The sequence below is a fragment of the Gekko japonicus genome, unplaced genomic scaffold (assembly GCF_001447785.1).
Source record: "Gekko japonicus isolate JY-2015 unplaced genomic scaffold, Gekko_japonicus_V1.1 scaffold1638, whole genome shotgun sequence".
NCBI lineage: Eukaryota > Metazoa > Chordata > Lepidosauria > Squamata > Gekkonidae > Gekko > Gekko japonicus.
In genome coordinates, this window is record NW_015161447.1 from 319698 (window position 1) to 336004 (window position 16307).

Below are 16307 nucleotides of genomic sequence, written 5' to 3' on the forward strand. Positions count from 1 at the left end.
AAATTATTAAAGGGTACAAACATACAAACAACATACATACTATTATCATTTGTATTACAAGCCATATATTTATATTAAACGTATTTATATTTATATGAAACATATTTGTATTACTTAACCTCCCAGGCTTAAGGGCACAGAGAGTCACTTTGCAAAGCACCAGAAACCACCAGATTGCCTCTAGCAGGCTGCTGTGCCTGCCTCCCCCCAACACCTTCTTCAACTAACTTTGCAGGCTTAAGTGCACAAAGAGTCACCTCGCAAAACACCAGAAGCCACCAGATCGCCTCTATCAGGCTGCTGAGCCCGGCTCCTCCCCCCCACACCTTTTCCAACTAACTTTGCAGGCTTACGTGCACAGAGAGTCACTTTGCAAAGCACCAGAAGCCACCAGATTGCCTCTAGCACGCTGCTGGGCCCAGCTCCTCCCCCCACCTTTTCCAACTAACTTTACAGGCTTAAGGGCACAGAGAGTCACTTTGCAAAGCACCGGAAGCCACCAGATCACCTCTAGGAGGCTGCTGAGCCCGGCTCCCCCCCCCACTTTTCCAACTAACTTTGCAGGCTTAAGTGCACAGAGAGTCACTTTGCAAAGCACCAGAAGCCATCAGATTGCCTCTAGCATGCTGCTGAGCCCGGCTCCCCACCCCAAGACAAAACAAACAACCAGGCAGCTCACCTCAGGAAGGGCAGAAGCTGGGCAATAGAGCAGTCCTCCTTCTGGGCCAGGGTATCTCCTGGCGCACGAGGCAGAGGACTGCCGGGGAGGGTAGCAGCGCCCCCTTTTACAGGGCAAGCAAACTGCAGCTGAGGGGAGGTGGGGCCAGCCCAGATTAGGAAACACAAAGCATACTACTGTGTTTCTGTGCTGCCTGAGCAAATGGATCCATGCTGCATGGCCATTGGGAAGGGAACCTCTCACCCCTGCACTGTGAAAACAATTGCTGCGCTGGCCAGGGGAAATCAGTGCACCAGCGCAGCTTGGCTCAGTTTAAAGGGAACCTAGGGTGCCACTGGTGCCAACGTCAAGGGTCAGGAGTTTGGGAATGCTCCTGGATGCCACCTTAACAATGGAGGCCCAGGTAGTAGCCATTGTTAAAGCAGCCTTTGATCAGCTCCGGCTGATCAGGCAGTTGGTTCCCTTCCTTGAACGCAATGACCTGGCAACACTGATCCACGCTATGGTCACCTCAAGATTAGACTACTGTAATCCTCTCTACATGGGGCTGCCCTTGTCCCAAATGCGGAAGCTGCAGCTGGTGCAAAATGCAGTAGCCAGGCTGTTGATGGGCCTCTCAATTCCGATTGAAATTGAATCCGATGAAGACGGAGGTCCTGTGCCTGAGTCAGAGTGGATTGGGGATAGGGATCCCACTACCAATTTTCAATGGGGCGCCACTGGTGCCAGCGCCGAGGGTCAGGAGTTTGGGAGTGCTCCTGGATGCCGCCTTAACAATGGAAGCCCAGGTAGCAACCACTGTCAAAGCAGCCTTTTACCATCTCCGGCTGATCAGGCAGTTGGTTCCCTTCCTCGAATGAAATGACCTGGCAACAGTGATCCACGCTATGGTCACCTCGAGATTAGACTACTGTAATGCTCTCTACATGGGGCTGCCCTTGCCCCAAATCCGGAAGCTGCATCTGGTGCAAAATGTGGCAGCCGGGCTGCTGATGGGCCTCTCAATTCGAGAGCACATCTGGCCTGTGCTGAAGGCATTGCACTGGCTGCCAATAGCATACCGGTGCTGGTATTGTCCTTTAAAGCCCTATATGATTGGGGGCGTGCCTACCTGAGGTACCGCCTTTCCCCATATGTCCCCCAGACAGCACTGAGGTCAGGGTCGCAAAATCATCTGACTCTCCATGGTCCAAAAGACGCCAGACTGGCCTCGACCAGGGACAGGGCCTCTTCAGTGGCAGCTCCATACTGGTGGAATGAGCTCCTGGAAGACATCAGGGCCCTGTGGAACCTTCTACAGTTCTGCAGGGCCTGTAAAACAGAGCTCTTCCACCAGGCTTTTGATTAGGAGCCGCCACTGACACATCAGTAACATCTGAACTGTTAACAACTGAACAGCCAAGGCCCTCATACTAAGAATAATAAGAACAGCTAGTGGTGCCTGCATAGCTACACCATACCACCTAAAACTGCTCTGAGATGCCACTGCCATCTGTACCTATAGCCCTTTATATATAAATTTGATTATTGTCCAAATTCTAGATCGTTGCAATGTTGATGCATCTATGTTTTAATTGTATTTAATCTATTGTATTTTAGCCTGTTGTGAGCCACAATGAGCCTGCCATGCAGGGACGGCAGAATAGAAATCGAAAATAATAAATAAGTCAGTTGTCCAGGGTCTCATATAGAGATCTTTCACATCTACTGTCTAATCATTCTGACCAGAGATGCCAAGCATTGAATCTGAGAGCTTCTGCACACAAAGCAGATGCTCTTCGAATGAACTACAGCTCCTCGCAGCTTACGAATATGTACATTTGTATGTGGAGTCCTGGTTCAAAAACCTAAAGGGGAAGGAGGCAGAGAAATGCCTGCTCCGTAGATGATAATAGGCCCAGAGGGCTTTGGTTTCTGCCTCTCACAACCTCAACCAGTAAATATGTTCCAACTGGTATATAACTGAGAGAATGCTACCCCAGATACGGTGTTCTACAGAAAGGTCAGATCCAAATACCTGTACAACTAGCACTAAGGATGGGCACAAACCAAACCATGAAGCAAAATTCATCATGGATTTTGCCCTGTTAGTGGTTTGTAAACTGAAGTTCATGACAGGTCTACCATCACAAACTTTTATGAACTGTTAAAGCGGTTCATGGATAGAGCAGAAAGCAGGGGTTTAAAGGGTCTCTGAGTCCCCTTAAATGCCTCTTTTCTGTTCCTGGCTAAAGCCGTAAAAACAGCTGAGCAGTGGGGAGGCACTCCCCAGCCACTCAGCTGTTTGGGGCTTGTTAGCCTAACTGCTTCATCTACAGCAGAGGCAAGATTAATAAATGTTTGGTGGACTTATAGCCAATGTATACAGGATTTAAATCCCCACCCTGAGGAACTTCCCAGTTATAAATGGAGGCAAGGTTTATATCTTAAAATCAAGTTGTTCTTTTTACTGAGTAATAATATTTGGCTCACATACATACAAAAACAGAATCACACGCACAATCATACAAGTTCCTTTAGTGTTACAGAAAGATATATAAAAATAGTAACTTTAGTTACTTAGAAATAGGGATGTGGCTGAAACGATTGTATGCTCACCTGTCTAGAAGTCCAGGTCTGTTGCAGGTATTGATTGGAAGGGAAGGATCCCTGGGGTTTGGTGCTCTCTCTCTCCACATCTCCAAAACATGTTGGCTGATGTGGTTTGAATATCTCTAATTGCACATTTTAGAGAGATCCAATAGAGAGCTTCATCTTAAGGAAAGATTGGGGGGTTTAGAATGCATAGCCAGCCGGCCAGCATCAAAGCAGCCGTTGCTCCCTCTCTCTCTCACAGCACGGCTTGGCTTCCAGCAGCAGCATGGTTGCTGGTGGAATAAAGCTGGTTTCCCCTCTTAAAGCAAGGCAGCCGCTCTCTGCCCTGTTCAGCCAAGCATAGCTCAGCATACCAGCAGAAAGCAAAGCAAGGCTTCTGCCCTCTGCTTTGTTCAGCTCTCTCTCTCTCTCTCTCTCTCTCTCTCTCTCTCTCTCAGCATGGCAAGGCAGAAAGCAAGGCAATGCAAGGGCTTCTTGCTGAAAGCGTGCTTTTTGTTATATAGAGTAAAAACCCAAGAGGGAGGCACTTGCCTGCTGTAATCTCACATGACCTTCCAGATCCATCCCATAACTTCTCCCTATTGGCTGCATGTAGCAAGGGGGCTGGTTACTGTGGGTGTGACAACAATTTGAAACTTTATTGCTATCTCTTGGAATTCCCTTTTGGCCATTGGGTGAATCTCAACTGGAGGACATCTCTTTGTTGTGCTGATGACCCTTGGCTTTTTCCACAGGAACGGATTCAAATGCAGATCAGGTTTCTCCAGAGCGTGCCACCCTCTCTCTCAGTAATGGAGAATATGCGACTCAAGAGTTGTTGTTTTCTGCTAACAAGACCCACCATGTTCGTCTTGTTCCCATGATCCTTTGCTAGCTGTGTGTGTGAGTGCAAACTACGTTAGCATAAACAGCAGGCAGGAAGCCTGTCAGGTAATGCTGTCCAAGCACACAGACACACAGAGTTCCCCAAACCCATAGGGATTCATAAGCACAGTCCAGGTGTGTCAGCTACCACAAACATACATACATATATTTATCAGAAATAACGCATAGGCCAACAGGCTGTATTCTGCAGTCTGTTTAAAGTTTAAAGGGACAGCCCAAAACAGCTGAGCAACAGTAAGCAGGCTGCTCCCCATTGCTCCCTATTGTTCAGCTGTTTTTTAGGCTTTCTGCAAACCCCATTTAAAGGGACTCTAGTCACTTTCAAATGGGGTTTGTGAGGCCACAAACCAGTTCAGTTTGTGGTTTAGTTTGTGGTTTTATTCGTGGTTCAGCCATGACCCATGAACCAACACAAACTGCATTCTTCTGGTTTATGCCCATCCCCAACTAGCACTCTGTATCCAAGAAGACATCAGGCTTCTTAAACAATAGTCTCTCATTCCCTATGTGACCTGGCAAACCACATTTGAAGTTGATGGGAATTCACAAACAATTTATGATAGCATGTGAGGGTCTGTTGTTCAAGGAAAAAGTCAAAAATCTTACTTGGCATGGCCAGGCCCTCAGGTATAAAGCATAGTAAAAGTCCTGCTGGATCAGACCAGTGGTCCATCTGATCCAGCATCCTACAGTGTTTCCTACAGTAACCAACCAACAGCCTTGGATGGCCAAGAAAAAAGGTACAGGGACATAAGTCCTCCTCTAGTGTTGCCAGACCCAGCCTGGCAACCAGTGGGAGACAGGGGAAGTAGGGACAGGGTTAGGTGGCTGTCAGCAACAGCATGACATTACTTCCGGGAAAACTGGGACATGATGTCATGCCTCGCTAGTAATCAATAAGATTGGTAAAGAGCACAGTAGCACCTAAAAGACTAAAAAAATTATGGCAGGGTATGGTTTCGGAATAAAAACTCTATGGTAAAGCCGTAGGTTTTGGGGAGGGTGATTTCTAGAGAAGACTGACAACACTTCTGGGTTTTTCATGGAAATGATTTTCGTTCACTCCAAGAATCACCCAAAATTCTGTAGTTTTACTATAGAGTTTCTGGTAGTTCCTAGAGAGGGTGGTTTTTTTTCTTTCCTCCACTGGCTGCTGGTGTGCCAGCAAGCAAGGCCCATCCTTCTCCTGCCCTCAGCAGGGACATAACTACACTATCCTCCCCTCATGTTGCCTTCTAGCACTAGTATTAAGAGGTTTGCTACCTCTAACTATGGAGGTTCCCTCCAGTCACCATAGCTAGGAATGTCCCTCATGAGTTCCTGCTACAGTTCATAATAAAGGAGATGGACAGCAAGAATGGGTGCAGTCTGCTGCCTCACACAGAGGTCCAGTAGCAGGGTCAGGTCAGGCTGTGAACTGTGCAGGTTTGGGTTTCACAGTAAACTGAGCTCTGTTTTACCACCATCCTAAAATTATCATGTTATTTTAAAGGTGAACTAAATCACAAGCACAATGGACACTTAAAATGTTGCCTGTGTCTCCAGCACTTTAGACTATGTAAAATACATTCTGCTTTGACAGGGTCAATACAAAGAGCAGCCTTCAGTCTCCAAGATGGCACGTGACAGCAGCGATATTTTTAAACAGGGGCAAGAAATCCATTTCATACGGGTTTCTAATCCCCCACACATACCCAAACTGAGGATCCTTGTGATTAGAGTGCTATGGAAGATCTGGATGTATTGTCATTAGTTCTCATTAAAATAAATAATGAGGGAGACAAGTCCATGTAATTGGGGATTTACGACCCTTAGAAGAGGCTCAGTAAATAAACCCAACAGATTGCCCCAATATTATTGAATGCTGCCATTTAGATTCTCTTTTGGCAGATTTAATAGGGATATATATCCATTTTAGTGAAAGCAGTGGAATGACTAGCATCTAAATCAGGGACAGCACAGATCTGAGCAGGCTAATAAATATCTGTCTTCCAGCCCAATGGCAGTAATGCATGCAAGGTTTGGAAAGATTTATGCTGGGGTTCAAGGATTATAATATTTCTCCTGAATTAACTAATTTCTTCAATCATTGTAGTGTGAGTGATACACATAGATTTGTAGCCTGACTGAAGTGCCAATTACCTTCCAATTTCTCCAGTAAATTTATTTGGTAATGTAAGGTACTGTAGCAGTTTTTACACATCAGCAAAGATGGAAACGGATGTGTTTCCCATTGTGTCTAGAAACAAATTTTATAAATAAAATTAAGGGGAGGCAGTTCTTCGGTTTCTATAAGAAACTACAATTGGCATTTTTTTCTTTAGGTTTTTTTTCTCCCCTCACCCAATGATGCTTCCTAGCCAAGTTGATTTTTATTGAATATTATGAGGAGAAAACGTGCTGTGTATATGCTTCGGGAATTCAGTCTCTGTGCACAGAGAAGGGAGCTAACAATTTTAATCAGTATGCATTTAGCAAGTATGCACATCAGGTGGTAAATGTATACTTTAGAAGACAATCTAAAGGCTGAAATAGACAAGTTGGTGGACAATGTTTTATACAAATTATTCCTTTCTGTTTTCTCAAATGATATATAGGTATGCTTGCTTCCACGTGGTTTAAGCCCTCGTCAAGTGCTGAAGCCCCAATTCAATTTGGTCCCTTGCAATTTTTTAAGTTTTTAAAAGTCCAATCACAAATCTTTCCACTGGGTCTTTCCATACAGGAACACATCCAGCCTGTGCTGAAAGCACTGCACTGGCTGCCAATAGCATACCAGATTTGTTTCAAGGTGCTGGTTTTGACCTTTAAAGCCCTTTATGGTCAGGGTCCAGCATACCTAAGGGACTGCCTTTCCCCAGAGAGCACTGCATTCAGGGGCCCAAAACTGGCTGGCCCTCCCAGGTCCCAAAGATGCCAGGTTGGTGACAACCAGGGCCAGGGCCTTCTCAGTAGCAGCTCCACACTGGTGGAATGAGCTCCCGGAAGAGATCAGGGCCCTGTAGGACCTTTTACAATTCTGCATGGCCTGCAAGATGGAGCGGTTCCACCAGGCTTTCAATTAGGAGCTGTGTGTGACATCCGAGAAGAGACCCTATGCCCTGGCTTTACCATCTGTAGCCCGCCTGCCAGGTAAATAAGTAGATCAACTTATTTGGGACCATCATTTGACTGTCACCCGTGGAGTATGGGTCAATCTGAAATTTCTGTTCATGCTCTTTATTTGAAAACTGTACCAGCACTTTAGGATGGTGATTTATGGATTTTAGGATAACCGATCTGATTTTGGTTTATTAGTTATGATGAATTTTATGATGGATTTTATGCACTGTGTAAGCTGCCCTGAGCCTGCTTTGGTAGGAAGGGCGGGGTATAAATCGAATTAAATAAATAAATAAATAAAATCTCCTATGTCCAATCACAGATCTGGATATCTTGTCCCATGGTAAGATTTCAGAGGCGGCCCCCCAAAATAGAATGCCCTGTGACAAGTCATCACTAGTTCCTCTACTGTCTACCTCAAGTTGCTCCAGGTCTCAACATAATTGCAACATACTTTTCTTTTTCTTGCTTTATGATGATAATGATGATGATGCTTCTGTCAGAGGCAGCCAATTACATCAGGACATGAGATAAATAGAACTAGGCAAGAGATAACCCTGATGTGGTGCTGTCATTTTTATGGTAGTTCTGTGGGTTTTGTGATATGTATTTCCATGTGATAGAAGTAGACCAATTTGCTACAATTCACCAACACAGGTGAATTATGGGCATATAACTATTATTATTGTTACCAAAAACATTTCTGACAAATACTTACTATCTGTTCATCTACAGGGTACTGGGGAATGAGATACTGTAGTTCATGGATTTTCATATCTTCTACTTTCATCTTTTTCATCCCAAGGAACCCCTGCACAACTGCCATAAAACTCTGGCATAGTTCAGAGAATTCTGGGAAGTTTTCTACAATAAAAGCACTGTTAACATGAGTTGCTGGCCAGGCCAGTTAACACTATAGTCTTTGCTCCTAATGAATTGGCAATGCACCAGAGTACACCAAATACATTGAGAAGACAGATGAAGGTGGACTTTGAGGAAAGCTTATCCATCATTAGTGATCTTGTCATAAGTAAGACAGCAGGCAATTCTGATAAGTTTCTAAAACAACTCCCCAGAACAAAGTTTAGAAGCAATGTACTAGTTAATTGGCAAACCACTGTTGATAAACTTTGAAGACAATGATTGTATTCTCACCTCTTTTCTCTCATAGAAACCAAACATGTTGACGTTAAAAGCCTGTGAATCACAAAACTCGAGGATCCTAAATATCTCTTATATCATGAAAAGGAAATAGTATATAACCAAGTTTCAGAAAGCATAATGCATTGGAAGGAATCCAGAAGTCTCATCTGTGTATTCCTAGTAGTTTTTATCCAAGGGCAAAAGAAATACAAAGTGCAGAGTGATGTATCATCTCCAGCTGCTCAGTGGGTAGTTGTGTGAACTGAGATCAATTAAGAGACCACTGTGGAGCCAGGTGACATCTTGCCAGTATGCCGGAAAACCAGTTGTGTAACCATTTGCTGAACAGTTTTCCTAGTGAAAGCATTGCCCCATTTAACCTATTGCAAACTTTTTCAAACTGAAACTAAATGACTGGAAACAATTCCTCAGTGAGGTGTTACAAAGGCCCTTATTCTTGGTGACAGCCTGCCACTTCTGAAACTGCTGAGGGTGAACATAGAGGCCAGTCACCACGTCTGAAAGGCCACAACGCTACATTCTGCACAGAAGGGGAGTACCCTGTTGGTGATTGCATGAAAAGATTATAAAAAAAAATTAAAGTTGAAAAGTCCATCTAGGAGAGAAGGTCAGTTCATATATATTAAAGTCACTGCCTAAGCGAGAGGTAGATGTTTGGGGGATGGAAGAGAGGCAGATTTACTTTAAGTCAACTTTATCTGATTTGATAGCATTTTTACCCCCTGGCAATATTTAATGATGTTGACACGACAGATGAACACACTCTCTATTTCTTAGTAAATTTGGGCTTTCCTCTTCTGTGTCCATCATGTAATATAGTAGTATCCAAGACATGAACCTGGTACATGAACAGGTCCAGGCTCAGGTTGATGGTGGGATGAAAGGGGTTGATATCATGGTGGAATCTCTCTAAAGACTTTCTCAATTCTTATGAGAATGTGATAATTCAGAAGAAAAAATGGGAGCAACAACTTCAAGAATTAAAGAGAATATCTACATTTTGGATTTTCAGGGAACGTGTAACCAGTTGGGTCGTTTACTTCTGGCCTAGTTTATGTCAGCATTCAATATGACTTCCTCTAGCAGAGATAGGCACTGTCCCAGAGTACTCTGCTTTGCACACTTCTTGGCAGAGGCCTACAGCAAACCTGTGAAGCTATAATAGGATTCTCAAGCACAGTTCCGCTACTGTGTAGATGTGGGCAAGGTCTGACAGGAAGAGATTACTACTCACTGAACAGGAGTAGCAGAGGGATGCTTAGACTGCAAAGCAGAGAATGACAGAGAAGCTCACTTATCCTCTGAGCCTCTCTTACTCATATATGTGGTGTGTTAATCTAATCTAAGACCACAACTTCCAAAGTATTCAGTCTATTGACAAGACAATGAAGCAGGGCAAAGGTTAACAGAGTTTTGTCAAGAGAACACACTGGTCATAGCGAACACTCTTTTCCAACAACCTAAGAGGCGACTCTACACATGGACATCACCGGATGGGCAACACCGAAATCAGATTGATTATATAATTTGCAGTCAAAGATGGAGAAGCTCTATCCAGTCAGTAAAAACAAGACCTGGAGCTGACTGTGGTTCAGATCATGAGCTACTCATTGCAAAATTCAGACTTAAACTGAAGAAAATTGGGAAAACCACGAGGCCATTCAGGTTTGACCTAGATCACATCCCTGATGAATATACAGTAGAGGTGAAGAATAGATTCAAGGGTCTGGATTTGATAGATAGAGTGCCTGAAGAACTATGGACAGAGGTTCGTGACATCGTACAGGAGGCAGCAATCACCACCATACCAAAGAAAAAGAAATGCAAGAAAGCAAAATGGCTTTCTGATGAGGCTTTACAAATAGCAGAGGAAAGAAGGAAAGCGAAAGGCAAAGGCGAAAAGGAAAGATTTACCCAACTGAACGCAGATTTCCAGAGAACAGCAAGGAGAGATAAGGAGGCCTTCCTGAATGAACAGTGCAAAGTAATAGAAGAAAACAATAGAATGGGAAGGACTAGAGATCTCTTCAAGAAAATTGGAGAAATCAAGGGAGCGTTCCATGCAAAGCTGGCCATGATAAAGGACAAAAACGGTAGGGACCTAACAGAAGCAGAAGAGATTAGGAAAAGATGGCAAGAATACACAGAAGAACTATACAAGAAAGACCTCAATGTCCTTGACAAACACGACGGTATAATCACTGACCTTGAGCCAGACATCCTGGAATGTGAAGTTAAATGGGCCTTAGAAAGCATTACTAACAACAAAGCTAGTGGAGGTGATGGTATTCCAGCTGAGCTATTCAAAGTCTTAGAAGATGATGCTGTTAAAGTGCTGCACTCCATTTGCCAGCAAATTTGGAAAACGCAACAGTGGCCACAGGATTGGAAAAGATCAGTATACATTCCAATCCCAAAGAAGGGCAACGCCAAGGAATGTTCAAACTATCGCACAATTGCACTCATATCACACGCTAGCAAGGTCATGCTCAAGATCCTACAAGCTAGGCTTCAACAGTACGTGGATAGAGAACTACCAGAAGTACAAGCTGGGTTTCGAAGAGGTAGAGGAACGAGAGATCATATTGCCAACATTCGCTGGATTATGGAGAAAGCAAGAGAGTACCAGAAAAATATCTACTTCTGCTTCATTGACTATGCTAAAGCCTTTGACTGTGTGGATCACAACAAACTATGGCAGGTCCTTAAAGAGATGGGAGTACCAGACCACCTCACATGTCTCTTGAGAAACCTGTATAAGGGCCAAGAAGCGACAGTTAGAACCGGATACGGAACAACTGATTGGTTCAGCATAGGAAAAGGAGTACGACAAGGATGTATACTGTCACCTTGCTTATTTAATATATATGCAGAGTACATCATGCGAAATGCTGGCCTGGATGAATCACAAGCGGGAATTAAGATTGCTGGGGAAAAGATCAACAACCTCAGATATGCAGATGATACCACTCTAATGGCTGAAAGTGAAAAGGATCTAAAGAGCCTCTTGCTCAGAGTAAAAGAGGAGAGCGCAAAAGTGGGCTTGAAGCTCAACATCAAAAAAACTAAGATCATGGCATCCGGCCCCATCACTCCTTGGCAAATAGAAGGGGAAGTCGTGGAAGTAGTGACAGACTTCACGTTCCTGGGATCCCAGATCACCGCAGACTGTGACTGCAGCCATGAAATTAAAAGACGCCTGCTCCTTGGGAGGAAAGCGATGGCGAACCTAAACAGCATGATAAAAAGTAGAGACATCACCCTGCCAACAAAAGTCCGCATGGTCAAAGCAATGGTATTCCCAGTAGTCATGTATGGCTGCGAGAGCTGGACTATAAGGAAGGCCGAGCGCCGAAGAATAGATTCTTTTGAACTATGGTGCTGGAGAAGACTCTTGAGAGTCCCTTGGACTGCAAGAAGAACAAATCAGTCAATCCTCAAAGAAATCAACCCTGACTGTTCCCTGGAAGGCCAGATAATGAAACTGAAGCTCAAATACTTTGGCCACCAAATGAGAAGGGAGCACTCACTGGAGAAGACCCTGATGCTGGGAAAGATTGAAGGTCAAAGAAGACGGGGACGGCAAAGGATGAGATGGTTAGACAGTGTCATCGATGCAACGAACATGAAGTTGAGCAAACTTCAGAGGATGGCGGAAGACCGGAGGGCCTGGAGGGAGTTGATCCATGGGGTCGCAAAGAGTCGGACTCGACTGTGCGACTGAACAACAACAAAAATATTGATTGGAGCATAATAGAACTCGGAAGTGAAGGCACAATTTTGACTGAAGGCCAGGTGTGGTGACTAAGGGGCTGAGGAAGGCAAGGGTTACTGGAGAGAGAAACACACTATAGATTTCTATATACTAATGCTAGATGTCTCTGAGCCAAGATGTTGAAAGGAAGCATAACCCTAGTTGGCATGTTCTGGGAACAAGCAAGAAGCTGTGACAAAGGACTTATTTGATGCCAATATGTGACCCAGAGTTTGGGAGCAGCAGTGAGAAGGCTCTGCCAGTTCGTGCTGGTCTCATGGTTTTGGGTGGGAAGTCGGGTCTGGGCAGCAGCTGCAACTCAGCAGTGATGCAGCACTTGGGCAGCTGGGGGCAGAGCTCTGGTCATTCCCAAAGTTCAGTCTTCTGGCACATACCCCTCCCCTATATATTCAATTGCTGTGGGACCTTCACCCTCAGTAGCTCATGGACTTTATAGACTTTTGTCTCTAGTAAAACAAAACAATTTTCAATTCAAAGGGTGCTGCCTTGGCTTGGACAGTAGATCCTTCAGCAGTTCCAAAGGAGCTTCCATGTTCTGCGTTGTAGAGGGGTCAGGGAGCAGAAACTTCCTATCATAACTGTTGTCATGCATGAAATTTCTCATCATGTTGTGAAGCCAGATACTTCGTAGTATTGGTGGAGCTATACAGAGTTAAACAAGTGTCACTGGGCTTTGCCATCTGCCTGTCTATTTCTGGACTAATATGGGATCTGGTTAGGAGTCCAGCTAGCATGTAGGGGGCTCAGCAGGCCACTTTTGTTCACGGTATTGTGTTAGTAGATTGAAATAAAAAATAAAAGGGGGGCATTTGTTATCCCAGTGCTCTTGTGTTCCAGAGTGCTGTATTCACTGTGGAAAGTCATTTAAACAGAATAATTATACTGCTGTCTGAAAGCAGAGGGGTTTCTGGCTTCCCTGGGGTTTGGATAATGGCAGAAAGCCAGTGAAGCATTCGGAGTGAGAGATAGCCCGTCTGCCCATCCTTCTGTAAGACTGCAGTCTGCAAGCGCATGATCTTGGTTCAGTTATTTCATTCAGTTCTGCTTATTCTACTCCTGGAAATGTTTGGTCACCCCAACCAATTTTGGTTATGTATTCTGGAGTAACCTGGTTTCTTGATGCCTTTCTTGTCAATCCCTTGAAGAGCAAAGAAGGCTGATGATACTGAGCCCCTGTTTTACTAAAGTTGCTGATTATGTACCCACAAAGTAATGTGATTTGACACATAGGGTCCTCTAGCTATTAGCAGGAGTTACCTTGGAAACCAGCAATGGACATTAGATCTTCTGGTGAGGCATACAGTGAAAACAGAGTTGTCAAAACATCTGTGAAGGCTGTCAAAATTCATTTTTTAAATTAAGTTCCATAAGCTCTAGCATAATTTTACTCCCCTGTATTCCTTTTGCTTCCAAGTTCTCCTAGCAGTGTTTCCCATGTAATCAAACCAAGTCTAGATTTTTTAAATTTGAAATTGCAATTCATTATTTTGTTCTAATTGAATTCATTATCAGCCAGGGCAAATCTACCTGATCACCTCTATTTTTCCCTTTTATTTAACTGACTTCACTAACTTCTTTGTTTTCCCTTGTGTTTTTATGACTGTTGCTTCTTCCTGTCAGGGATGGTCACAGGCAAAACTCAAGAATGGGGTTCCAGAATCACCACCCCCTCCCACTGTGCAGCTAATTGCCCCAGGCCTACTGCCTACTGCCAAGACCCCAGAACCTGTGGAGCCACAGCTGTAGGCTGTTCTCCCCCTGTCCTATGACTCTTGAAACTGAAGCACCACAATCAGAGAGCGGACCCCACCACCCTAATCTTATCAGCCTTCTTCCAAGTCTCAAGCAAGATAGGGGGCTAGTGATAGAGCAGTTGGACCCTGCTCCAATAGGGAGGGAGAAACAGCCAGCCTGCCCAGCCAGTTGTGCATGCCTTGGCTGGGTGCCTTCTTATCCATGCAGACTGGGATTTGGCCATGTGCCATCCTCCCCTCTCAGCATGGGGCTTGTCCAGAGGCCCTCCCCTCATGGCTTGGAACTTGGCTGAATGTCCTCCTGTGATACAGGGCTTCGCCAACTGCCCTTCTCCCTTCCCCATGTGGCATAGCCTTTGACCAGGCACCATCTTCCCCACAAAGTGCAGAGCTTGGCCAAGCGGAGTGTGTGCTTCCTTCCCTTCACCATGGAGCTTCCTCAGGCTGCTGGCTCACAACCTCTGCCCTACAGGCAGAGGTCATTTCGGGGGGAACGCAGGGGAACGCAGTTCCCCCAGGTGAGGTGCAGGGGGGCGGGGCGCATGACGAACCCCCACCCCCTGCTTCCGGCCACCCCGCTTCCAGCCCTCATTCAGCCAGGAGGAGGCAGGAGAAGAGGGAGGGTAAGTTGCTTCCTCCCCGCCTCTCCCCACCCCTGCCTGCCTAGGGCCAGGGAGGGCCTTGACGGGGCTTCCTCGCACTCCCGCTGGCCTTGCAGGTCCACCGCCAGGCCCCTGATGTCAGGGGATGTGGCATATGCTAATGAGTTATGCTAATGAGTTCCCCTAGCTCTTTTTCTACAAAATGACCCCTGCCTACAGGTGATTGCCTCCCTCCATGTGCCCCCCACCCTAGCCACCTGAGTGAAGCACTGCAACTAATGTCTTTTGGGTAGTGGTGGAGGTATCTGGCTGCAGAGCAGTGGGGGGGGCAGCACCTGCTTCCCAGGGCAGGGCCAAGGATAGTTGCCTCAGATGCCCATGGCTAAGACTGTCCCTGCTTCCTGTTTTCCTTCTTCATTATTTGGAATTCCCAGCCCTGTTTTAGGCTGCCTCTCCCTTCTTAGGTAGGTTTACATTATCTGTTTTTTCTAGGATGACTTTTTTTTCCAAATCACCTTGCAACAGAGATCCAGGTAGAAAGCACTTAGTTGAATAGATTTAATGTATGTGGAGCTATTCTATCGCAATAAGCAGTGCCAGATTAAGACATCCTTAAGAAATCCTACAGAATTTATTTATTTTTTTGGCATCAAGTCACAGCTGACTTCTGGCAACCCCTTAGGGTTTTGAAGAAAATAGACCATCAGAGGTTGTTTGTTATTTTCTGCTTTCATGCCACAATCCTGGTTTTCCTTGGAGGTCTCCCATCCAAATACTAGCCAGGGCTGACTCTGCTTAGATTCCAAGACTGGACGAGATTAGGCTTGCCTAGGCTATCCAGGTCAGGGCCCTATAGCATTACCCTCCCCTCCCCACAAATGGTGATTTGTTTATTACTACACTTCTCTGACTTCAGGTCTTAAACAAAGTCAAAACAGATAAAAGATAAAATATAAAGCAGTAAACATTAAAATACAGCACAGCAAATTAAAACTGATCTCTGTAATGGCATAAAGAAAGCACAAGTGCTAAGAATTTGGTTAATGTGGCACAAGTGCTAAGAAATGTGTTATTTCTATACTGGTGTTCTGCCAGCAAAAAAAGAGATTATGTGGGATTCAACAGGAAGCTGATATTTAGTCAGGACAGATATGGTCCAAAGGTCTCTGAGTAGCATCCATTGATCAGAGAACAAGATGAGGTGATCTATGGTCTCTGTTAGGGGTATGCAAAAAAAAACCAACCTCAATATTTTTTGGGTTTGGGTATACCAAACCTGAAAAATATAAGTATTTCCTGATATTCCCAAATCCCCATACCTGTACCAGTTTGGTGTAATGGTTAAGTCCACGGACTCTAATCTGGGAGAACCAGGTTTGATTCCCCACTCCTCCACTTGCAGCTGCTGGATGACCTTGGGCAAGCCATAGTTCTGTCAGAGTGGTCCTTGAAAGGGCAGTTCTTGAAAGATCTCTCTCAGGCCCACCTACCTCACAGGGTGTCTGTTTTGGGGAGGGGAAGGGAAAGGAGTTTGTAAGCCGCTCTGAGACTCTGAGTGAAAGGTGGGGTATAAATCCAGTCTCTTCTTCTTCTTCTTTGGTATGATATTCAGATTCAGGAAATATTCAAGAAACCTGAACAAAAAATTGCTACATCATACCCCATGGGGATCATTATAGTCAATGGTCCCCATAGGGTACAATGGAGAATTGATCCAGGGGTATCTGAGGCTCGGGGGGGGGGGGCTGTTT

At 45.0% G+C, this 16307-nt stretch overlaps 1 pseudogene; it reads left to right on the top strand.

Moving 5' to 3' along the window:
• The window catches only part of LOC107125617, an 88403-nt pseudogene that overhangs the window by 56120 nt on the left and 15976 nt on the right, over positions 1-16307 (top strand).